Here is a 26,598-nt window from a genome sequence, read left to right as displayed (position 1 = left end):
GAGAGTATGTTGGATATGAAGCAGAGACAGGATTTGAACAATGGAGAAGAAAAGTAATAAACCCAGTAACTCAATATGAGATTACAATGAAATAATTATATTTGTGAAATTTGACAGAAGAAAAATCTGGAAATATTGGATTTTTTCAAAATTTCTTGGATTTGTGGGGAACTGTAAACTATATTCCCTACTTCATGTCATTAATGTTTGGAAAAATGTTTTGGGGAGGGGAAAAGAGGTGGAAATAGATAACTGTAAGTAAAGAAAACATTTTCTTTTCTAAATAGTACTGTATTTGTGGTGTATGGCTTTCTTTGTTTCTTTGCATGCTATTTTAAGTGTAATGGGGACTGTAAATTGGTGCTGCTGTTTTTCTTTTTCTCCCCTCTTCTCTCTTTTCTTCTTGTACAGTTTTGAGGAATATAGGCAATACAATGTAACAAAAAAAGAAAAAGCCTGGTTAAAAAGGTATGACAAAGTTAAAATGAATGTGCTTTTTTCATTCTCCCATGGGGAAATGACTGTATTAAGAACCTCAGATAGATTGGTTTTAAGGGAGACTAAGTAAATGAAAAATATTGAATATTATGAGGCTTTTTTATAGTACACGCATGTATAATTAGCAGCGGTTCTGCAGCTGGTCTTCAAGTTTCCATGGAAACAATCCGATAATGAGAAACTGCTTGTCAGGTTCTGGCATCTCCATGGAGACAATCTGATAAAGAGAAACTGGAGACAGCCTGGTGGAAGGGGACTGGCTGTGGGAAAAGAAGGAAAAAAAAGAAAAGAGAAATTGGTTAGGACATAATGTTCTCTGTAAGCAACCAGGGCTTTAAAGATGAGACAAAACCACTTAGACTTGAAGTAAAGTTTTCTCAGTTTTTTTTTTTGAAATGCAATGGGGATACTAATATGAACAAGTGTGTTTTTTTTTTTTTTCCTTTTCTCCATTCTTTTTTTTTCTTTGTTCAGTTTTAAGAAATGTAGGCACTGCAAATATAAAAAAAGGGGAGAGAGAAGTGGAGGAAAGAGGAAAGGTCTGATTAAGAGAGTATGACAAAAGAAAAATCAGTGTGCTTTTTCCCATGCTTGCATAGGGAAATTTATTTATTTATTTATTTATTGCAGTTGGTTTACCAGGATAGTCCATTGGGCCTTAAAGAACCCGTTTTCAATGGAGTCCTGGGGAGAAAAGCTCCAGAAAAAAAAAACAAAAATACATATAATATTCGACAGAGACAGTCTAGGGACAGAACGTTATTATTACAATGTAGTCAGAATAATGTGAAACTATTCAGATATATAATAGCAGTCATAACAATTAATACATTGAGAGAAAAAATATGTTAGCAATAGAACAATGCAAAAAATTAATACAAATTAGAGAACAAGTATAGTAGCTAAAAGAAGGATGTGATATTAAAGTACATTAAGTAGAGTTAGTTATGTGGGGTGGGAGCAAGAGCATTCCCACTGTGATGCTAGGTGTAGGTAAAGAGACTTCTTAAAGGTAGAATGGTTAGAGGTGGTGCGGATGTTTGGTGGTAAGGAGTTCCAGAGGCGAGGCTGAATGAAAGAAGTTTTTTGCCTGGGGATGAGTAGGTTTATGCACTTCTAGTAGATTTTGATTATTAGACCTTAGAACTCGGTTAGGTAGGTGCATTTTAAAGGCAGAGGAAAGGGAGGGACAGAGGGAAGGGTTTAGAATAAGCTTATGGGCTAGAGTTAGTTGAGTGTAAGTTAGTTGTTTGGGAAGTTCTAGCCATTTTAGTTTATGGAGGGAGAGACAGTGGTGAGTGGAAGACTTATGGCTGGTGGCGAACTTTGCAATTTTGTTATAGCAGGAGGTAAGCTGTTTTATTAGTGAGGACTGGAGATTAGTAAGTAGTGGGGCCCCATAGAGAAGGGAGGGGATAAGGAAGGAAGTAGAGAGAGTGATTTTAGTGGTGGATGTGAGGTAGGTATTCTGTCTATAAAGCATGCCAAGTTTTTGATGCGTTTTTTTGATGTTCGTCTGTAGGTGGGAGTTAAATTTAAGTTGGAAATGACTGTTTTAATACCCTACGTGTTATCCAGTAACGTTTATTACAAAGCATATAAATGAAAAAGAATAAGAAGTTATGTATTCACCATAATGTTCCATGTTGGTAGTCCATCTCACCCTTCATTTTTACATATGGGTTCAGAGCCGATCCTCGGCTCTGACTCGGCCGATTTACAAGCTGTAATACTTCTGGTTAGCTCGTGGCTAAGCAGGTATCCCATGGTGCACTAATACAATCCCCAGATCTTGTTTTCTGCTCACTAAAATAACAACCATAAAAACAACCAATACTAAAGGGTCTCCAACCAAGGGCAACCAAATTATTACTTCCAGATCTTCCAGGATGGGGGCAGGAGGGCGGGTTGGTTAAAAATGAAGGGTGAGATGAACTACCAACATGGAACGTTATGGTGAGTACATAACTTCTTAATGTTAGGTAGTCCAATCTCACCTTCATTTTTACATATGGGACAGCATCCCTAGCACCTTATTCTTGGGTGCCTCATTGGAAAATGCTCTTGAGCACCGTGAAGCCAAAGGATGCTCTACCCCTGGATGCCAAATCCAATTTGTAATGTGTAATAAAAGTGTGAGGGGTAGCCCACGTAGCTGCTGCACAAATATTATCAAGTGGTACCCTGGCTTGAAAAGCTGCAGAGGTAGATCGCAACCTGGTAGAATGAGCCTTGATCCTGTGGGGTAAAGGTTTGCCCTCCGAGCTACAGATAAAGGCTATACAACTGGAAATCCAATTAGATAGTGTCACTTTAGAAACTGGTAAGCCCAATCTAGAGTCAGAAAAGGAAATGAATAATTGATCTGACTTCCTGAAAGCCTTAGTCCGCTGTAGATAAAAACGTAGTTGTCTATGAACATCTAGCTGATGAAAATGGTACTCAGCTGCATTACAGTGGTTAGGGAAGAAAACTGGGAGTTCTATTGATTGGTTTAAGGTAGCATTAGAACAAACTTTGGGGACAAAGGCGAGATTAGTACGTAATGATACCCTGTTCTTGCTCACACCGAGTGAGTGTATCCTTTACCTTGGAACCAAACAATGAGGAACCATCAAATGGGGCACTGGTGAAAGTAGACTTGAACGGTTCAGCAAAATTACATAAGGGCATCCAGGAGTGGCACCTCAAGGCAACTCCGGAACCCGCTGCTCTACTCGCTCCATCTGCAGCATAAGAAATAAGTCGCATGGAGGAGTTAACCACAGAATTTAAGGTGGACAACTGAGTAGAAATCTTGTCAGGAACTCCCTCAGTACACGCACCTTGTATGGAATCCCCTAACTCCTTGAGGAGATCCCTCTGCAACCTAGTGAAGTGCGTGAGATAGTTCAGCAATCAAAGGGTAAAGGCCACTGAACTAAAAATACGCTTCCCAAATCTGTCCATCTGTCGAGACTCCTTGTTTGGTAGATGAACAGATAAAGAGGTCTCCGCTAACTCTTTCTTCGTGGCTGCCGCCGCCACCACCATGGGATCTACTGGAATGCCCTTGGACAAGAACTCTTTACCAGGAGGGGCAGACAAGAACTTATTTGGTCTCCTGGGGACTGGCTCCACGGTGTCAGGAGTATCCCACACCTTTCGACTAACTAGATCCATCAGTTCGCCAAAGGTGGGGACACCCAAGAGCTGAAGTTTGAGACCCGAAAGTCTTCAGATAGACAGACTCCTCATCAGAAGGGTTAACAGTGGGCCTGTTGCACCTCTGCCTAAGGATCTCTAAAATGTCCACAAAGGAGACATCATCAGAGGACGACTTGGGGGACCCTTCCCACTCCTCGAGGTCAGTGTCTGATGTCAAAGACTCATCCTGGGAGTCAATATGTTTCCTCTTACATAATCTCTTCCGGGGAGGCTCCTCGGAAGGATATTTTGGGGAAGCCTCGGAAGAGTGGGAGCGACCAGCCGATGGCTCCTGAGGCTGAGGGTCTCTGCTGTCTCCAGAGAGAGTAGGGGCTGAGACTGAAGTGGGTGCTCTCGGGGGAAGAGTGCTGGTGCCTCTGGTAGGGGCTGGAGAATGAAACAGCATGCTCCTCATCATCTCAAACACCAACGTCTCCAGCTCCGAAGACTCCCCCCGCTCCGAAGAGACACGGGTCTGCGCCGGAGCTACAGCTGTCGGCTCCGAGACAGATGCAGGGTCCGAGCTCACCCTGGCCGAAGCACCGAGAGGAAGGCTTGGAACCGAAGATCGATTCCAACCCTCCCTGTCGGTGCCAACAGGAGAGCTTTGGCCCCTGGACATGACTGACGGCACTGAGCATGTCGGAGCCGAACCTGGCTCCGAGGAAGCATCAAGGTGAGTTGGAGCCGGCATTTCCTCCATTGGCAACAAGCACTCTGGCTCCGAAAGGCCAGAATGGCTCGAAGGAGGAATAGCAGACAAGGGCAAAGCTGGGCCAAGTGGCTCCGGAGCCGACTAGGTCGGAGTCAACAATAACTTTGGTAAGGCAGATGACTTCAGGAGTTTCAGCACTACCCTCTCCACATCTTTTTCTGAAAGGATCCTGGAAGACCTGGAAGACATAGTTGAGGATCTTGACCTGGGGGCACTGGAGACTTAATTGTTACGGAAACCGGTAGGGAGCTTACAGACCAGCTCCGAGTAGCAGTGTCAACTGCTGTATCAATAGGTTCAGAGATTGGTTCCAAAACACATGTAACTGACTCTGACACCACCATGATGCTCTCCTTCAGCTCTGAAGGCTGAGGAGTCGAGGAGACAGATTTGGATTGTTTTGACTGTTTAGGAGGTGGCTCCAAAACACCAGCCGGTGCCGAAGAAGGCCTTTTTGAGGATTTTGATTTCCCAGACTTAGAGGAAGCTGAAGAACTGGATAGTGCTTCCTCAATTCATGGTTTCAAGAGACCCTTGAGTATGAGTTTATTCTTTCTCTCCTGTAACACTCTAGGACAGAAAGCATGGCAGAACAAACATGACTCCTGTAAGTAAGATGGCCCCTAGGCAGTAGACACAGCTACTGTGGCCATCCGTTAAGGACATCTTTTGGGAGCACTTCATGCACTTTCTGAACCCTGAGGGTTTATGCTCCTTACTTTCCTTGGACATATTACACACACACACACTACCCAGAGAGATGAAAAGGAGAAAGGAAGAAAAGGAGGACTAGGTCCTCTGACTAAAACGGGCCTAGCCCTAAGAAAGAGTTACATGAGGACTAGGTCTGAACGGTCCAAGCCCGGAGTAGAGAAAGCTAGCTAAGGAGTTACACGAGGACTGGGTCCTCTAACTTAAATGGGCCTAGCTCGGTGTAGTGAAACTAGGTCTTCTAACTTAAACAGACTAGAAGGGAAAGCCCATGCACACATGAGAAGCCAAAAATACACAAAAAATGTCTATATTCCTAAAGAAAAAAAGGTAGTACACTTGCAATCCTAGTAAATTCACAAGTGGACTCCCGCCAAAAACAATGTCAAACTAGCAGAACTAACTGCCAAAGATGACCAAAAAAAGGTCAGAATAACAACAGACAAGACAACAGGAGCCCCTGTTGACAAAAACGGAAAAACGCCAAAAACTCTAATATCAAAAAATGCGCAACAGTGCCTAAACTAACTGGTACACAAGATACCAATAACAACTAGTAAACTAAGCTGCACTCACAAAGGACAAGCAATACAACTGCCTAATCTATTAGTAACACTAAATAAACAATAAAGCATTGAATATAAAGAATTTTGAAAAAACTTAGCCAGTGACATGAGAAGCACAACCGAACTCGTCGACGCGGCAAACGAGATCTGGGGATTGTACTGGTGCACCATGGGATACCTGCTTAGCCACGAGCCAACCAGAAGTCTTCCAGCTTGTAAATCGGCCGAGTCAGAGCCGAGGATTGGCTCTGAACCCATACGTAAAAATGAAGGTGAGATCAGACTACCTAACATTATTGAATATTATAAGTTTTTTTTTTCTGGTAAACAAGGTACCCTTAGCATTTTTGTGTCTGGTTTGTATGTCACTAGAAGACAATTTGATAAAGAGAAATGGCTTGGCTTACTAAAAACATGCAAGTGTTTTCCTGACTGGGAGAGTTATAAAGACAGACAAAATCAAACAGCACTTACTAATATCACAGGTTGTACCATGTGTCTTAGCATGACTAACCTTTCTTTTTGGTTAACTCTAGCCTGTCTGTGTGGCTATCAATTTATAACTTTTGTTCTTATTAGAAAGCAAAAACCTTAATATTTGAAGATGTACATAGTTTTGTGTGTTAGTATTAATTTAATAGGTTTTAAGAGGGTTTGGTTTAATAGGTTTTAAGAGGGTTTGGGGGGGGTTGTTTTTTCTGTTTAAAGGCTTTCCAAAAAACAAAAAGTTATGTAAGACGTGGCATAGGCTCAAACAGATATGACAAAAAATAACTGCATAAAGACCAACCTGCCAAACAGTATATGCATGTAACATAAAAGTTGGAACTAGACATTTAACAAAAAAGCAGTTATGAATAAAAGGTGGTAATAATAACTATATTAGAAAATTATGCTTTATGTAATGTCTTTCAATCTGAATGGTCTTACAGATAAATATAAAAAAGAAAGCGTAGCGAACTATATTAAAAAATGTGGAGTACAAACAGCTATGCTACAGGAAACACACCTGGAAAGAACTGAACATGTGAATTTGATAAAGAAATGTTTTCAGGATGCTTATTCAATAGAATATCTAGGACAAGGGGAAACAGGAGTACTTATATTAATTGCAAGAGGAGCTCCGATAGTGATAGAAGTGGGGAAAAAAGATAAAAATGGAAGACATATAGTACTAAGTGGCTACTGGCAAGGGAAGAGGATCACACAGGCATGCATTTTCATTCCACCTAAAACTACTGTAATGCAGCTTAAGACAATTCTGGGAGAAATAATCAGCTTTCGGCAAGGAATATTACTTACAGGTGGAGACTGGAATTTGGTTTGCAACAGTGAAGATGTGTCTGGGGGGCCTAGAAGGTAAAATATAACAAAGGAGGGTAGATTTTTGAATAATTTTATGAAAATGTTTGGCATGGAAGATGTGAATTCAGTACTAGGAGTTTGGAGAGATTTATATATTATTCTCCAAGATACAAAATCTGGGCTAGGCTACACAGAATTTATATCTCACAAGAATATGTGCATTTAATTGAATGTACTGAAATGCACCCACTAACTATTTCAGATCATGCGCCAATAATAACAACTAAAATAAAAATGCAAAGTAATGAAATAAAAATGAGACAACCCGTTTTCCCACCTATCAGCTGAAAAGACAGGAATTTAAGGAATGGGTTTTGGAATTAATTCAGGAGCTATTATAGAAGACAGAAATTTCCTCTGAAAATGTAGCTAGGGAGTGCGATAAAATTAAAGTGGAGTTTAAAACTAGGGTGGAAATAAAGGAAACAGAGATAAGGCTAAGTAGTACAAGAATTATTTAGAGGGTCTGACAAATGTTAAAGTACTGCAAAATAGGGGGAATCTCTTAGAACAAGAAAAGGAGCAACTGCAGAATGCTAAACAGAAAACAAGGGATTACTTTGATAATATGCACAAGTTTAGAAAGACAGCTGTTAAGAACTGTTTTTGATAATAATTCTAGAGCACAAAAACTGTTAGCACAATGACTCAGGCAACAGAAAGTGGAAAGGGCTGTTACCAAGCTTAAGGAGTCTATAACAAGGAAAATAACAAGAGATCCTGTAGAAGTATTAGAAATATTTCGAAAAATTTATGAAAGTTTGTAGAAAGCAGAGAAATATGGAAATCAAGAAATGATACAAATGGAAATGTTTATGGAAGAATTAAATATGCCAAGGTTAGAGGTAGATGAGGCTCAATTGCTAACAGTTACAATAGGAACAGATGAGATAAAGGTTGGGAGGGTGGCCTAATGGTTATGGTGTTTGCCTTACAAACACAAGGTGCTGGGTTTGAGTCCCATAAGCGATAATTGGCTAAGCTTAAAATGGCTCGCAAGGGCAGTTAGCTTAGTACTAATCTATGAACCTATGAACCTAAAAATGGCTATGCTAACTAATCTACAGGAAAGTCTCCAGGAATAGATAGGCAAAACTTTGTGGGTGGGGTCCTCTCTGATAACTTCTGCATCAGTAGAGGAACCAGACAGGATTGTCTACTTTCCACTTTGTTGTTTGCATTATATTTAGAACCATTAGCAAAGAAAATAAGGGACTCAAATTCAAGGATATAACTGGTATGGTAGTCAGGAAAAGCTGGCTCTATTTGCAGATGATATTTTATACATGCCAAAACCAGAAAGGGACATTACAGTGTTGTGGAACATTTTAGGACAGTTTCAAATCTTCTTGGGACAGAAAATTAATGAAGCTAAAACAAAGGCACTAGTGGTAAACTATGTGCCCACACACAAATTGGTCTAACAATATCCATATTTATGGGGACATGATAAAATGAATTATTTAGGAGTATGGATAAGAAATTACTCTGTTGTGGCAGCTAAGAATATGTGGGAAGAGACTAAGAAGATAATACAAAAATTGAGAATCTGCAAGCTTTTTTATATGGATATGGACACTACGATACAAGCAATTAAAATGTTTTAGTCCCTTTAGTCTTATACACAGAGCAAGCATATTTTTATCAACCAGAGGAGAAGCTGTGGATAAAAAAATGGTTGAAGGATTTTATCTGGGAAGGGTCAAGTGGGATAAGCTGATTCTTCCAAAAGAACAAGATGGACTAGGATTACCCAATTTGAGTGGGTATTTTAGGGAAACACAGTTATACATAGCACAAGCAGAACACTATCATTAAAAATGGAAAAGAATGATGATAATGCAGGGGGAAGCTCAAGAAATAAGGACAGATTGGGACTTTGGATGCAGACCTTTTAGGAGAACAACAAAAATCATACAGAGTATTATATTCATAAAATAGCAGGGAGCATTCTAAGAACTAAACCAGCATGAGATTGGAGAAAAGAGATTCTGCCGATAGGGATGACTGTGGTTAGGGATACAAATAATAGTCAAGAGGGGGCTGGAATTTATTGGAGAAAACTCGCAAAGGAACCAAGGTATTGGGAGCAAATAACCTGAAAGGGAAAGGTAACAGAATGGGAAGAGGCCATGAATTTACTTGAACTGCAGGTTAGAAATTGCCTGCCCAATCAAGGATTGAGATCAGAGTACAGGCATACAGAAAGAAAAAGGTGGGTCCTAAATGAAAGACCAGCACTGGTAGAGTTTTTAACAGAATCTAGAACAGAAGCTGCCATTAAAAAAGGAATAATTAGTAGAGCATATAAAATATTGCATGATAATTATAAGAATCAATAAGAGAAGCTTAGAAAGGATTGGGAAGAGAGATTGGATAAACAATTCACAAAGATACAAAGGGGGGTATATGTATATCTCCCAAATATTCAACAAAGTGTAGAAGATTTAGGATCTTTGCCTAAAAATGTTTACATAGATATTTTTATACCCCAAGTAGACTCCAAAGAATTTTTCCTCAGGTGTAGAGCAAATGTTGGAGGTGTGATGGGCAAGAAAGAAGTGGCTGGAAACATATTTTCTGACAGACTTTAAGGATTCCCTGTGAACCGCTCTGTCGGATATGCTGGGTGAGTAGCTTGGGTTGATTGGGGAGATGATTTTTTTGAGCTATGATACAGAATCGGAATTGCCTAGAAATAATAAATCCTTGCCGAGTCTAATTATGGTGGCTGGCAAAAAAGCAATTACTAGAAAATGGAAATCAAAGTCTAGACCAACTTTACTAGAAGTAGTGACTATAGAAACAGAGGTAAAACGACTGGAATTGGGATCTTTAGAAAAGGGATGCAGCAAACTACATAGAAAAAAATGGGAATTTTGGGAATAACATATGCAGAGAAGGAATGAGGTTTAAGAGCCAGGATTTGAATGAGATATATAATGCTTAACTGACAATGCCTGGATAGATAAGTGCTGTATAATGTTTGCAACTACAGTTGTTTCAATGGTGTCTGTGATGTATAATGTTTGCAACCAAAGTGGTGTCAATGTTGTCTGTTTCTCATTTATATAAATGTAAGATTGCCTATGTCATACGTGATAATTTAATAAAGATGTTTGAGGAAAAAAAAAAAAAGCAGCCAGAGAGGAGAAGGGGGTGCTCCCTGGGAGAAGGATGGCAGGCCACCCCACAAGTCCAGCAAACTAACCTGCTTCCTACTACTTGAATCTCGCCACTGAGTTGATTAACTAATTTGGACCTCCCAGATATGAGCGGGTGAACTTTCGCAAGGAAATAATTCGCTTACCTAGCCATTCCAGACAGTTTAGCGTGTTTACATCACAAGCTACATTCTCAACATGGCCAAGTAAAATTTTTTGGAACTCCTGTTTTTGGCATTTTCAGCTTCCGATTAGTTGGACGTTCGATCAAAGTGTGTTGAGCATATTGTGCTTGACATTTTGATCATTAGTTCATCTAATATAGACCCATGCGAACAGTAGAGCTGTAGTGCTCTTGCCTAGCTCAGGAATTACCAGCTACTGTTTTTATGGAACACGAGTCATCTAGGTGCAGGTAGATGAGCCGTCTGGCTCAGTCCTGTGGAGGGCAAATAAAACATAATCATTGCATTCCTCAGAAAGACTATAAATCTCACAAGGTCTCGGAGTATTCTTTAACCCATGGTTGAAAGGAGTGCATACAGTAGGCAAATCTAGAAATAAAATGGCAGAACCAGCAACTCCTAAACAAAATGGCAGTAATAATGCATCCTTTTCCAAACTGAAGAGTGACAGCATATGTCCTGCCTGCATACTAATGTATTTTTATAATCAATGTGCCTTGGAGAGGCAGATAACAGAAATTATACAATGACTGGCCATTAGTACTCAAAAACGCGGATGCTGATTGGCCAGCCCAACCAGAGTGCCTGCTGTAAATCCCAGAATATACCAATGGAAAAAGGTCCAGTCACCCGGATTTCTTTCCGTTCGTATATTCCAAAGCTTTTATTTTTTTTTCAACAAAAATTAAAAAAACCTTAGGTCCGTACTCCGGACATACCAGAGAGGCAGCATGGAGGCAATACAAAGAAAATCAGGTACGTTATTTAAAACTAAAGACACTTACCTGATTTTCTTTGCATTTCCTCCAGTCTATCTCTCTCTCCTAGCCCTAAAGTTACCCAAACATTTTTTTTTTAATAATAATAATAAAAAAGAAAACAAAAATGGAGCAACGGAGACTTTCTTTTCTCTGTTGCTTCCTTTTCAAAGCACTGACGTACTGGGTATGCATGGGAATGCAAGTCCCATATGCATGCGCAGTACATCAAAACAAGGCAGCAGTATACCACTAGCCGTGGAAGAACAGTAATGCGCCATTATACAAAAACATTATTTTAAAAAATTAAGTTTTTTTTCCCTTAAATACTGTCATTGTATAATAGCAATAACCGACTCTGTGGTTGTGGTATACTGAAAGTTACCCACGGTTGGTTTTATTTAATCACACCAACCATGGGTAAATCTTCAATATATCACACCACGTCATCGGTTATTGCTTAATTATACAATGAAACAGCTGTGAATCACTGGCAGAGGACAGAAACCTACAAAATTTTAGGGGGTTTAACTACTATCCTTACAAGTTCACTTAAACATTTGTTGTTTGCTTGATATCTCAAAAACAGAAGAGAAATGTAGCAAAAAAAAAAAAACACCGACCAGAGTCATACATACACCAGCTCTACATATGTATAAGAAATCATTCTCTTTTTCTCATAAGATGTAATAAAAAAGTTAGTCTACTAAGAAAAGTCAAAATCATAACCCGTCAAATGCAAGCCAGTCAAATTCATCCAGCTACAAACATGCTGAAAATTGCAAGTGACAACAGCAAGAAGACATTTTTATCAGGAGACCAGCCCTCCAGCAACCACCCACATACTTTGTTTACTTGTATAGTAACTTTTTTTTATTTTTGTTTTTAATTTTTCGATTGTCAGTCCCTGTGAACCATCACCCCCCATATTTGGGTCCATTTGTTCCCCACTGTGTGAGAGCTGTCTCTACCCTATTTACTCCCGGACAGTGAAATCCAGTCATAAGGTCATCATCCAGGCATCCGTCATGGCATAAACTGACAAGTTTCTGCCACTTGTCTTAAACAAAAGAGCTAGTAAAAATTGGTTTCTTTAAAAATTTGATAGGTAAAATACATTTTTTAAAAAGAAAAATTCTTTGAGAACTGATCTCTTTAGTAACAAATAATGTCCTTCCTTAACACTGTTGCATTATTCTTTACTGGGGATATCCTGCCAAGGATAGCCTAACATCTGGCCAGTATACCAAAGCCTTTACACCTTACAGGCATTGTACATCAGACCTATGTTCTATGTGCAAGGCGTAAGGTACATATGTGAAGTACGGATGTCTAATCCTTACATTTTTGCTGCCAGTCCAAACTCTGCCTCTAAATTTGGTCTGACTGCTATTCACTAAACTGGTTCATCTACCGAGCCATCTACAGTTAAGTGCCCCATTGGGATTCCTTCCTTTCTTTTTTCCTTCTTGTAGTTTTTCATGTCATCCAGAAGAAGGGAAAATGTGAGTGTGGGAGGCAGATTTCCCATACAGACAGAAAAGAGAGGTACCTTTTTTGTTTGGGTGGTACACAAGACCATATTCAGTGTGATATTTGTCAGGATTTTGTCCCTACGACAGTCTGCAGCCACCTATCATCCCTTTCAGGCTATTTGGAAAACCAGCATCTGAAGCTTTTGACTGAGGGTACCATGGCAGAAATCTACCCTCCCTGAAGTTCAGTCGACACTTAAGAAAAAAACTAAAAAAGCACGTACTCAACCTGCTGCTGTCCAAGCTTCACTGAACATCTCCCTCTTGTTGGATGTAGAACCCGATGACTGTCCAGTACTGACTCAAGTTCCCTTTGCCATGACTCAGTTGGAGGCCGACATGGAGCAGTCTTTTCTTACATCTGCTGAAGTTGTGCATATATCTGGTACAGATGTAAAGGGGTAGCCATGGTCCAATTATATCTGAAGAGCTTAAGGGATTCCCTAAATTTAAGTTACGAAGACATGTCTGGCACTCATCAAATCGAGACAGGAATCTGAAACTCCTAGACTTGTTAAAGAAGATGTTCTTTTAAAAAAAGAAACAAACAAAAATAAACAAAAAAAAACATGTAGCTTCTGTGGCTAAGGATCCTCATAAAGAGTGTCAGGACTTTACTAGGGGGCTGTTTAATGCCCTTATGGCCCTGAACCCCCCACAAGGGATGTTCATCCCTGCCTCTGCTCCCTGGTCTTCCACTCCTTCTAACAGACCTAGGGATTCTGATTCTTCTGATAAAGAGATGGATTCTGCTAAAAAAAATCTTTGGCATATTCCTCCCAGATTCACTCACATCTGGCCCTGGGGTCTGATGAAGAAGATTATTTGTCCCCTGACTCTCTTTCTGAAGCATTACCTTTTTGGGGTTACAGTGGTCCATTTGATGGAACACTAAGTGGGACTTTACACAGGTTTCTGAAGTCCAAAAGGAATATTATGAACTCTTGCAAATGGACTCACCCATACCCTCTGCAGTCTCTCCTGTCTTATCTTCCTTTTGGATGCATTCACATTGGCTTCTCAGCCTCCAGACTCCTAACCTCAAACCTCTAAGAAGCCAGGCAGACTTTATAAAGTTCCTGAGGATCAGAAATACTTGTATACAAGTTCTTCATCTGATACTGATGTTGTTTCCATGTCCACAGATAAGCCAGTCTAACTGTTTTCCCCCACCATGCTTTTTACCTTCTGACAAGGACAGGTATGTAGTGCAGAGGTACTGGAAAAAGTGTATACTTCAGTTACTTTGGCTTTTAGCTCCACATGACTAGATCATAGCTCTCAACCAATCAGGGACAAAATTCAACAGAATCAGGGAAAATCCAGAAGAAATCAGGGAGAATCAGGGACACTTAAAATATTAGTGCTATTAACTTAAGACATTGACAGAATCAGCTATGAATTAATATACATTTTCTGAAGTAAAAAAAGTCTATAACTCTTAATTATTGTCATTATTCATTGTGTAATTCACCACCTTTCCTCCAAAAGTCACTAGTTTTAGGAGGGATTAAGAGGAACAGAGCTAAAATTCGAGTCAAAATCAGGGATAGTTGAGAGGTATAGACTATACATGTCCTGGCTCTTATCTAAGAGAGAGAGTTTGACTTATATGGACACAGCAATACTTCTGCTCGATCTCCTCTGAGCTCTGCCTCTGTTAGCGCAATATTCCATTACATGCAGCTATGATGCAGTTATGTCTCTTCCAGGGCAGGTGCATCTGGTTCTTTCATGTGGAGATACTCTTGTGCCTTTAAGCCTTACCTGAGGGTATTAAGGCCACACACAGACTCTCCCTTAGAAAATAAGGATCTTTTTGATACCGGTGCTGCAGAATTGTTTAAAACCCTTTAGGATTTTATGCTCAACTCCTGAGAGACTTGCTAGGCTACAAACATCTGCATTGCAAGCTGAAGCTAAGTGAAACTTGCAGTAGTGAATTTTATTCTTCTGTTAAGTACAAACTTGCAGTTTTAAAAGTACTACATTTTAATTTTTTCTGTTTCCTAATTGTGTGTTTCTGAACAGTGTGCTGTGTGTCTCTATGCTGTCATTTTGCTATAAGAGCAGGTGGTGTTAGCACTTCTTTGTTATCTGATATTTAATAGCCTAGAGGGATTCCTCTGTACTTAAGTGCCAGCCACAAAGTTTGAGAAATCATTTTATGCTCAACTCCTGAGAGACTTGCTTGGCTACAAACATCTGCATTACAAGCTGAAGCTAAATGAAACTTGCAGTAGTGAATTTTAGTCTTCTGTTAAGTACAAACTTGCAGTTTTAAAAGTAATGTATTTTCATTTTTTCTGTTTCCTAATTGTTTCTTTCTGAACAGTGTGCTGTGTGTCTCTCTGCAGTTAGTTCTCTACCCTCCCTCCCTGTTCCTGTGTTGGTGGCTCTGGAATTGCCCGCCCCTCCTGTAAGTCTGTATTAGGACACTCCTAGTGGGTCCATCTCATTTGCTCACTTAACCGAGTACAGTTAGATCATATTCTGAGTCTAGTGTTCACTCTACTTAATACAGAGAGAAGATTTGAGAAGGCCAGCCCACTTAGGTTCTTCCTTCCTCTCTTCTTGCACTTAAAAAAAAATGTTTGCACTTTACTCATTTGCTTTTACTGTATTTGTGTTTCCTCCTACTTTATTTTGCTTTTCTTAAAAGTACTCAATTTTATTTATTCTGCTGCATTTATTACTTCTTGGTCATGGCCTGATTATTTTATTCTAAATCTTTTGGTTTAAGCACTTGGGCTTCATACAGGGTGTTTTACATTAAGAAGATTTGTGGTCTGCACTGTTGTGGCAGGACAGGTAGCTTACATCCTTCTAAGCTGGGAATTGCTGATTGAAGGCCCAGTGTCTGCTATTCTAAAAGTGTATTAGTTCTGGCTTAAGCACTTGGACTTCAGGCATAAGAAGGTTTGTGGTCTGCACTCTTGTGGGAGGAGAGGCTGGATTCTGCCCTTCTGAGCAGGGAATTTCTGGTCACAGGCTTATTGTGACTGCTTATTTGAACGGTTTCTTTCTGAAATTGGTGCGCCTTGTTGCTGTAGCATAGACCAGATTCAGGCCTGCTGAATCTAGCTTTGTTTGTATAACTTGAGCACTGATCCAGGCCATCTTTTTTTGGAGAAGGTTCCCCTGCACCCTAATAAGCAGGGGTGTGCAGTTAGAACTTGTCTGATTGAAGACTGCTGGAACAGGGCTCAGTTTTGAGCTTTTTTCTGATTAATTGGGTAACTTGTTTAAGTCAGTTTGTTCATTTTCTATTGTTTTATATATATATATATATATATATATATATATATATATATATATATATATATATTGCTCTTTATTCATCTGCTTTTACTGTATTTGTGTTTCTTCCTACTTTATCACTGGGGGCATTGACTACAACTCTGATCTGCGATATATAACAATAAGTATCCTTTTCTTTGCTTTTAAACTGTTTTTTTTAATGTATCTGCTTTATTTTCTGGAAAAAAAAAAAAAAAAAAAATATATATATATATATATATATATATATATATATGCTTCCCACCCTTCTACGCTAGAATAGTCCAGTTTTCAGGTTAGTGCTGAATTCAGGGCTGTGTTACAAATCTCTGTGTTTGCCCATACCTTACTTGGATAGAAGGAAGTTTCTCTGATCACCTGTGAGAGAGGGGAGCTTTGAGCAGCCTATCTGTCCCTGGAGGAGTGGTTTCAGCCCAAAAATTAGTAGTTTATTGGCCGTTTTGGGCTAATTTCTATCTCTTTCATTCCCCTGCTATAAATACCATATTTGCCCGGTTTTGTGTGCCGGGCAGCGCCGGTTAGCTAGTGTAAAAGTATTCCCGGCTCCACAAAGTCTCCTCTTCAATTTTTCCCTTGGAACTAGACAAACTTTCAACTTAAGCACTCAAGCCATTCATTTCTCAGTCCGGCATTTGCTCAAAACGTATAGCAAGCACTTATAAACCCTAGCACTAGACCCTCCTGTACTGTACAGAAGGACAAGGCTCTCTATTCAACCTTACCAGCCATCCAGTAAAACAGTTCACTGTACCTTTTGAGGCTATGCTACAACTGCCTCATGTACACAGACAACCCCCTCCTCCTACCACCAAACACTAATACATGCGAGAGATGCAGTTATACAGCCAAACTAGAGGCTAAGCTCTCTCAAACCAAGACTGGACCAGACAGTCAAGAGGAGAAGGGAAATACTTGCATCATACCACCAGACTTACATAGACCCATTAAACCAGCACTGGCAAAAAACACACAAAAATACATGAAAACATACTCGGAGGCTCTAAATAAAAATCTGTAAAACCAACAGAGACCTCCAAAGGAAACATCCAAGCAGCCTCCACCCCACAACACAAACCATGAAACACATGCTTCACAAAACCAGTGTGCCATGCAATCACAGCCCTTAAGGCAAAATAACATACCCAACATACTAGTAATAGGTGACTCTATAGTCAGGCAAACTAACGTCCCACTCACTAGGCTGAATAAGGAGAAGGTTACTGTTAGCTGCCTGTCGGGTGCCAGGATCCACCACATAACACAAGCACTCAGGTCACTCCAGAACAAGTACAAATATGACTCTGTCATTGTCCATGTTGGTGTGAATGACCTGAGCCATACCTCCCTGGACTACATGAAGAGAGACATGGAAGAGTTCTCTCATCACGTAGCCCAGGTTGGTATGACCTGACCCTGAGTAGCTTCCTGCCCTCACCAAGAATGATACTACGGTATAAACAAAAAATTCTCGATTTCAACAATTGACTAAGTTTCTGGTGTCATTCAAAGGGGATCCAGTGTCTGTCTGCCTGGGATGACATGCTCGACAAGCCACGCTGCTTCGCTAGAGACGGCTTGCACCTGCCACCCTTAGGCTTTTGAATACTGGCCAAGGCTCTTGCCACCTCCATAGTGCCTTTTTTTAGGCAAGGCTCAAAAGAAAAACCCACTGCCGTAAATAGCACAAGTAACAAAAAACTGAGGGTAATGCTACTCAATGCCAGAAGTCTAAACCACAAAATGCACGCACTCGAGGCACTCCTCAGTATGGAGAAAATCGATATATGTGCAGTAACAGAAACCTTGTCTAAGGCTCCAGAGAGCACCCCAGCACTACCAGGCTACAACTCATACCATACATTTCAGCCACAGAACCCAAACCGAAATACAAAAGGCGGGGGCGTATCAATATTCATCAAGGATACCTACACCTCCAGGTTAGTGGCACAGCACGATGCTTCAGAGATCATCCACGTTCAACTAACAATAGGCAAAACTGCAATTCAAATTGTAGCTTGCTACAGATCACCCACCATGTCCCAGGACCTCCATTCTGCATTTCTGGAAACACTGGGAAACAAAAGGTCCTACCAAACACCCTAATATTGGGTGATTTCAATTACCCAAACATTAACTGGGAGAACTACTCAAGTACTAACTCCCTTGCCCAACTTTTCCTAGAATTTAAACACTCAAATGCCCTGGTTCAACTGGTCAACATTTCCACCAGAGGTGACAACATACTGGACCTGGTCATCACCAACATGGGCTACTGGTGTTCCACACCAGAGGGCAACCCCTTGCTGGTTAGATCTGACCATAAACAAATCACTTTGAATATCCATATTCCACCCCCACCCCCGGACAAGAAAACCACCGTGAAAAACTTTTCAAAAGCAAACTTCACGTTACTTAAGACCGAAGTGGAAAGTTTTAAAGCCCCCATGTTGAAGGATAACACTGTCCAAACTGCAAAATCCTTTACTAATGCATTCTATGGGCAGCTACAAGAATGCATGGATCGTGCCATCCCAAGCAAAACCAAGACTCACTCCTCCAAGAAAAGGAAACCAGTCTGGTGAACGCCTGCCATAAACAAGCTATACAATAGAAGGAGGAAACTAGTACAGAAAAGAGTAAAAATCCCAAGAAGGGAAGACATCCCTGATCAGTATCAGCAAGAAACTACGATCCCTCATAAAATCATCAAAGGTGAGCTTTGAAAGAAAAATTGCCAAGGACTCCAAAAATAACCACAAGGCATTCTTTAGCTATGTCAAGAATCTAAGTGGCAATGCTCAGATCTGCTTGGAGTTAGTGCAGAATGCAACAAAATACACTGAACCAACCGATATCGCCAACATCCTGGCAGACAGCTTTAGTGCAAACTTCACCCCCTCTCACCCCCAAAAGGGTCCATAACCATAACAGAAGAATGTAGAGTCCCTGAAATCACAGACACTCAGGTTAAAACAGCCCTCTCCAAAGCCAAAAACACAGCATCAATGGGACCGGACGGTGTCTCAGGCTGTGTCCTACACGAGCTCAAAGACGAATTAACCCCCCACCTAAACACACTGTTCAAACTCAGCCTCTCCTCAGGCTACATACCCATAGAGTGGCACACAGCAACGGTTATTCTGCTCCACAAAGGTGGAGCCACAACAGACCCCGGGAACTATCGCCCTATTAGGCCTGACTAGCTTGGTCTGCAAGGCTATGGAGCGCATCATCATGGAACTCATTAACAGAGACACTGGGAACCTCTAAACACTGGACCCTACCCAGTTTGGCTTTGTTAAGGGCAGATCATGCCTCCTAAACCTGGTGGACTTCTTTGACACAGTTACCAAGGCTATAGACGAGGTAAAGGTGGTACACACAGCCTACCTAGACCTCGCTAAGGCCTTCGACACCATTCCCCATTCTGGTATTATAGACAAGCTCACCAGCCTGAACATAAACCCCTACAACACAAGATGGGTTGCCAACTGGCTCATGGACAGAATCCACATGGTGAGAGTTGCGGGAGCTAGATCTGACTCTAAACCGTTTACAAGTGGCATTCCCCAGGGCTCAGCCCTAGGACCCCTCCTGTTTGGCATATACTTCTCAGAGGTACAGGCAAGCACAGGAGGACTACGGCTGCCCAAGTTCGCAGACGACTGCAAACTAGGGGCTATAATTGACTCTCTGGCTGACACAGACATCCTCCAAAAGGGTCTCACTGAGACGGATACCTGGTGTCAAAATCATGGTCTCAAGCTAAATGCCAAAAAGTGCATAGTCATCCCCTTTGGAAAAAACAAAGTACCCACAAACTACCACATAGGTGGTAGTCCCCTAAATACGGAAGACGTAATAAGGGATCTGGGGACCCAAGTAGATAGTAATCTCACCTTTGATAATCACATTGCTAAAGTGGTTAGAAAATCCTTCTACATGGCCCACTTAATCACAAAAGGGTTCACATCCAGATCAAAAGAGGTCATTGTGCCCCTCTACTCATCAATCATCAGACCCATCATAGAGTGCAATGTCCCATTTGGGATGTACCTTACAAGACCCCTGCAACAACTGGAAAGACCACAGAAGTACCTCACCAAGAGGATCACTGGCCTCAAACAGATGCCCTATGCAGCTCGACTGAAGAAACTCCAGTTGTACTCGGTTGCATACAGCCTACTCAGAGGTGATCTCTGCCTGACATACAAAGGCCACGTCCAACCCAGAATTGATGGACATGCTCCACCTAAAGAAAACCTTATCCCCTCGAGCCACATGCTCTAGGGATCTAAACCTCACCACAACAATAAATAGGACATGCTGGAGGGATAGATTCCTGTCCCAGAGACTTCCCATGCTTTGGAACAAGATCCCAGTCTACATTAGGCAGAGCTCCTCGCTAACACTTTTCAAAAGAAACCTTGATGAGTGGATGGGAAACAGAAAGTTTACCTCGGGAATCACTTAATTGGCTCTGCTGGACAGAGGCACAGGGAACTAATCTAAGGGGGCGGCGAAAGCCAACACATTCTGGCTAGGCTTATAAATGCCTTCGGGCAGATAGCCTAGTACCAACCTATGAACCTATGAGGGTAAGGACAAGGTTGTGAAAAACCTGAAGCAATTTTCTGTTTCTCCTGTACCCAAGTTTCAGAGGAACTATCCATTCAAATCTTATTTTGTCTGTAGGCAGCCTACAGAACCTGCTAGGAGCAAAAGAGTTACTAAGCGGACTTTCCCAGACAAACCATTTAAGAGCTCTAAAGATCAGAAACCTTCTCTAACATCCATTGTCCAGATTCCTCTCTCCCTCAGGCTAACCATTTCCTTTCCTGTTTGGCAATAGAAAACAGACACCTGGGTTCTTTCCACCACCCATCATGATTATTTTATGGTTTGGAAGTCCCTTCCTCCAGTTCCTGGCCTTCCTCAGTCTCCTCCTTGCCAGCTTCTTCATTTTCCCTTGCTTCTGGGGGATTCATGAGATCAGGAAACCATCTAGTCTGTTCCACTGTCTTAGCAGGGAATAGGTTTTTATTTCATAATGCTTAAGATTCTCAGGAAGGAGGGGTCATAGATGCCCATTCTAGACTTATCTTTTATTCACGCCATTTTTGGGTTTCCTTTGTTCAGAATGTTGTCTTTTCTGACACTTTTCCCTCCCCTGCTTCTTCAAGCTTTTCTGGTATCTGGATTTGAATGATGCTTTCTTTCGTATTCCTATTCACTCTCTCTTCAAGAAGTTTTTATGTTTCTCTGTTTCTTCATCTTCATTATCAGTTCTCTGCTTTGCCTTTTAGTGTTTCTACAGCTCCAAGGGCAATTACCAAATGTATGCCACATCCCATCTGGGAATTCAAATATTACCTTCTTTAGATGACCTAATTCAAGCCCTCCTCTCTGCTGCTCCTGCTTTAAAATCTACACTTTACCATGCTTCTTCTGTGCATTGTGGAGTTCACCCTCCATCTCAAAAAGTCTGTGTCGACATCATATCAGGACAGAGTATTTTGGGGTTGAAAGGTTCAGACCTTCCCAATACTGGCTCGTCTCCCTGCTCCCAAGGACCTCTCTTTGACTGCTTACTTCCAATACATTCTTCCTCTTCCAGTTCTTAATGCAAAGGAATTGCTCCAAGCCCTAGGATATATAGCATCCACCATTCCCATGGTTCCTTTTTCCAAACTTCAAATGAGGAAATTTCAGTGGTTTCTCAAGGCTGTTTGGCTCCAGCACTGCCACCCTCTACAGTATCCTGTCCCTCTCGCACATTGTTTCAAGATTGAGATCTGCAGGTGGATTTATCAGGTTTCCCTAAATCCAGGTCTGCCTTTTTAGGTTCCACTCCCCACTCAGGAGCTTACACTGCTGCTTCTGATCACTACTGGGGAGCCTCCAAAAACCTGAAAGTCTCAATGTCTCTAGTTTCATTAACAGATGACAGACTGCATCAATATCAAAGAGATGAAGGCTCTACTCCTAGCTCTCCAAGTCTTTCACTCCCTTTGAGTTCCAGGTTCTCTAATGGTTTTTAGAGACAATATCACAATCATGTGGAACATCAACAAACAAAGGGGCACAAAATCTTACCTTCTTTGTAGGCTAACTTGTCAGACTTGGGATTTTGCAGTCCCCTGTCATCTGATTCTTCATGTGGTTTACATCCCTTCAGAGCACAATCTAATTGTTTAAGCAAGGCTGTTTGAGCAAAGCTAGGACTCATCTTAATGAATGGCTGCTTCACCGGGAGAGGTTTCTGGAAATTGTACAGTGGTGGAGTACCACTCATGTAGATCTTTTTGCATCCCTTTTGAATACACAAGTTCTTCAGTTCTGTTCCAAAATACTAGTCCACTGGCTTGGAGAGTGGCTGTCATGTCTTTGTTTGAAGGGGGTGTTTCTCTATGCCTATCATCTTCTTCCTCTATTTCCCAGTGTTCTGCACATGATCATGTGGGATGCACACAAAATCCTGCTGGTGACTCCCTTTTGACCCAGATATCAATGGTTCTCCTTTCTATTTCACCTGGCTAGGGATAATTATCACAAGTTACTTCAAAGGATGGATCTTCTCACACAAAAGAAGGGACCTCTCTAACCCTCACTTGGCCACACTTCAACTGACACTTTGGGTGATACGGTTTTGATTATTTTCAGGCATCAATTTTCTGAGGTTATGCTTTGGGTTTTGCAGGAGGGCAGAAAATCCACCACTAGAAAATTCTATGTGGCTAAATGGAAGGGACTTTCCATTTGGTGTGTCAAGTATGACCTGGACCCTTTTTCTGTGAGTGTCCCTATAGCCCTTTCTTATTTGTGTGAGTTGCTCAATGCAGGTTTTGCATATTCCTCTGTTAAAGTTTGGCAGCCATTTCTGCCTTTATGCTTCCAAGCCCATGTTTGACTTTTAGTTTTAAAGTTAAACATTTTCTAAAATGTTTCCTTCATAGCAGGCCTACAAGAAAGTCTATTCCTCTATCTTGGGACCTTAATTTTGTTCTTCAAAAATGGACTCAATCCCCTTTTAAGCCTGACTTTTCTTCTTCTCTGCAGCTATATGGAAGACTATATTGTTGGTGGCTCTTACTTCTGCTAAGAGGGTCTTTGAACTTTAAGCACTCATGGTAGTTACTTCCTTTGTTTTCTCAAAAGGATGGTGTTTCTTCATACCACTCCTTCTTTTATGCCTGTGGTGGTTAATGATTTGTCCTTGAATTAGTCCATTCTTCTTCCCTTTTCTCCTTCTTCACAGACTTCTAGTGAGAGGGTACTATACACTTTGTATTTATATAAACAGCTCAGATATTACTTGTTTAAGACAAAACCAAGCAATGTCTGAGCAACTTTTTGTCTCCTTTCTTGTCAGGAAATTGGGGGTTGACAATATGTAAGCAAACCATCTCTTCCTGGATTTACAATGACTTTTGTTATTCTTTTCATGGCAAGCAGCTTGCTTTTTCTGTTCAAGCTCATTCTACTAGGGCAGTGGCCTCTTCTGGTGCTTTTTTCAAGGGTCTGTATACTAGATCCATCTTGAAAGCTATTACGTTGTCTTCCTCTTCTGTTCACACTTTTACCAAACATTAAAAGTTGGATGTCGTTACCAGGGCCAGGGTAGGTTTTGCCAAGGCCATCCTTTCATGGGTCTGTGAAGGGCTTTTCTCCGCCATCCTTCCTCCTATACTTTCCACTAGCTTTTGTACTCCCCAACAGGTAAAGAATACTGAAAAAGTGATGAGGAAGGACATAGTGCAGTTGTGTAAGATCTAACCTTAACAGTAGATGTTCTACATCTCACTGCTGCAGTATTCTGTCCCAACTTCCTGTCCCCCATTATTTTCTGTTGTCGTACTTCTGACCAAGGTGTCCCTCTTCCAGCCTCATCTCCTTCTTATCCCTTTCTGGATGTGCATGTTACTGCTTTCTCTGCGGCTGCTCCCGTTCTCCGGGGGCACTTCAGTTCTCAGGATTAGGTATCTGTACTTCACATGTGTACCTTACACGTATGACATACATCTGATGTAAGACACCTGAAAGAAGTAAAGGCTTTGGTATATTGGCCAGATGTTAGGCTATCCTCGGCAGGATATCCCAAAAGTAAAGAAAACCGCAACAGTGAGAAGTAAGACATCTACTATTACGGTAAGATCTAAAGCAACTGTACTTTCTTCAGACATCAAGCAAGACAGGTGCAAGACATAGATGCATATGGAGTTTATTCCTCTGAAAAGGAGGTTCCACAATCCCCCAAATTCACTGATACAATCTTACATTAGGTGAACATCAAGGTGGTATTAGAGTTCCAGACTCCTTGATTCATTAAATAGCATGGTATTCTCCTACAAATTCAATGAAAATATTTTGAGAACTGATCTCTTTAATAAAGTACAGTTGTGTACACTTACCATAAATGTAGATGTTCGAGTGTATTCACTGTTGCAGTCATTACATTTGGGTAATCTGCTGGCAGGTTGACCTCAGTCGGCCTGAATTCCAAAGTCTTGGGTCCTGCGTCGGTTGCTGTCTTCTCTTCCATTACGTCAGGTCATCAGGGGTATAAAACATGCAGCAGACACCATTTTCTTTAGTTTTTCTTGCCTCCAATGTCAGGTGCCCCCAAAAAGATAGCAATATTATATATATATATATATATATATATATATATATATATATATATATATATATATATATATATATATATACATGCATCAATATAAACTTTACCTTCATCTACAAACAAATACACCACATAGGTTGTAGAAGATAGAGAAGGAAAGATAAACTGTAGAATGACAGGGGGATGGCGGGAGGGTAACCTGGACTGCAACAGTGAATACACTCGAACATCTACATTTATGTTAAGTGTACACAACTGTACTTTCTGGCTGGGGCCAGTCACTACCAGCTCAAAGCACTGCCCTTTGACCTCACCACAGCCCTCAGAGTGTTTACCAAAGGTTTCTGCTTAAATCGTCTGCCAGAGTGTTCTGTTTTCCTGGCAGGAATTGAGCTCGAAGATTTATCTGGCAGGTCAAAGCTGTGTCCCACAGTGCCATGGCTAATCTGCAAAGGGGGTATGAGTGTGTGCCCCCTTGCTTATGTACCACATGACTGTGGTGTTGCCCGTCTTTATCAGTAGTTGCCCTAGATGAAGTAAGTCATTGAATGCTGTTAGGGCAATTTGAACAGCTAGCATCTCTTTCTGGTTGATATGTAGATGCATTTGATTTAGTGCCCATATGCCCTGAATGCATCTTCCTGCCATGTGGGCCCCCCAGGCATAATCTGATGCGTCTGTTATTAAGGTTTGTCTGGCAGGGGGTAGAGTGAAGGGCTGTCCCATGTTTTGGTGACAGGCCTTTGCCCACCATAGAAACTCCTGTTGCAGGCAGGGGATGAGAGGAATCATTGTTTCCAGACTGTGTGAATGCTGACTCCATAAACTTTTTAGGTACCATTGAAGTTTCCTCATATGCAGTCTTGCATATGGAATTAGTAGGATGCAGGATGCCATGAAGCCCAGAGCCTGCAGAATTTGTCTTGCAGAAGACTGGGTTTTTGTTGCCATCAGTTTGAAGTAAGTAGTCAGTTGACTGTTTGTCTGGCGTGAGGTAAGCCATCTGGGCAGTTGAATGCAAGCTTGCACCCAGGAGTATTACCTTTTGAGAGGTACCAGCTGTGATTTATTTTCATTTACTGTCTACCCTAGGCATGCTAGAAGCCTTTTCACAAATGCCAGGTGTCGTAGAAGAGTGTCCTTGTTCTTGCTTGAATGAGACAGTCGTCCAAGTAAGGATATATTTGAATACTTTTTTGTCTGCAAAATGCAATTACTGGTGCCAGGCACTTTGTAAAGACCCTGGGCGCAGAGAATTGGCAATGCATTAAGCCAGCCTTGAATCTGAGGTATCTTCTGCACGACTGTCTTATTGGGACATGCAGGTATGCCTCTTTTAAGTCTAAGGTCACCAGCCAAGCATCCTTGCCCAGCATGGGCAGAAGCTGTTGCAAAGTGAGCATTTTGAATTTTGGAATGTCCAGGTATGTGTTCAAAATCGATAAATCCAGTATTGGCCGCCAGGCCTTGTCCTTTCCGGGTACCAAGAACAGTCTTGAGTAAAAACCGTGTCCTTTTTCCTGTTCTGGTACTATCTGAATGGCCCCCATATCCATGACGGACATAACCTGTTTCGGTGCCCATTAGTTTTTTGGCAGGTCTTGACAACCATTTGTCATTGGTAGAGTGTGGAAATGGAATCTGTATCCCTGTGATATGATGATCAGTACCCACATGTCCTGGGTTATTAACTGCCAATTTTGAGCAAAAAGTGCTAATTTTCCCTCTATGGGTGCTGCCAAAAAATAAGTGCTTGGTGTAGGCAGAGGGAAGTCATTGGGATTGCTTTCTGTAGGTTTGCACTTTATCTCCTCCAGATTTGGAGGTGGATGCGCCCCACTGCTTTGATCTGTATGAGTCTTGAGCCTGGTACCTGGAACTCTTAGGGCGCCTGTATTTGCCCCTTTGAGCTCTGTCTGACACAGGAAAGGAACAATTTTTTTGTAGGCCAGTGTCTACTGAATCTAGGTGGCTGCACTTGTAAGAAATCTT

At 41.3% G+C, this 26,598-nt stretch overlaps 1 protein-coding gene across 1 annotated transcript in view; it reads right to left on the bottom strand.

The window, feature by feature from the left end:
* FAXDC2 (fatty acid hydroxylase domain containing 2) overlaps positions 1-26,598 on the bottom strand; it is a 995,570-nt gene that overhangs the window by 222,972 nt on the left and 746,000 nt on the right. The gene's annotated exons all lie outside the window — the stretch shown is intronic.

Source organism: Protopterus annectens, chromosome 4.part0 (genome assembly GCF_019279795.1).
Source record: "Protopterus annectens isolate FY-2018-M chromosome 4.part0, PAN1.0, whole genome shotgun sequence".
In the NCBI taxonomy this organism is placed as follows: domain Eukaryota; kingdom Metazoa; phylum Chordata; order Ceratodontiformes; family Protopteridae; genus Protopterus; species Protopterus annectens.
This window is presented reverse-complemented; position numbering and strand designations above follow the sequence as displayed.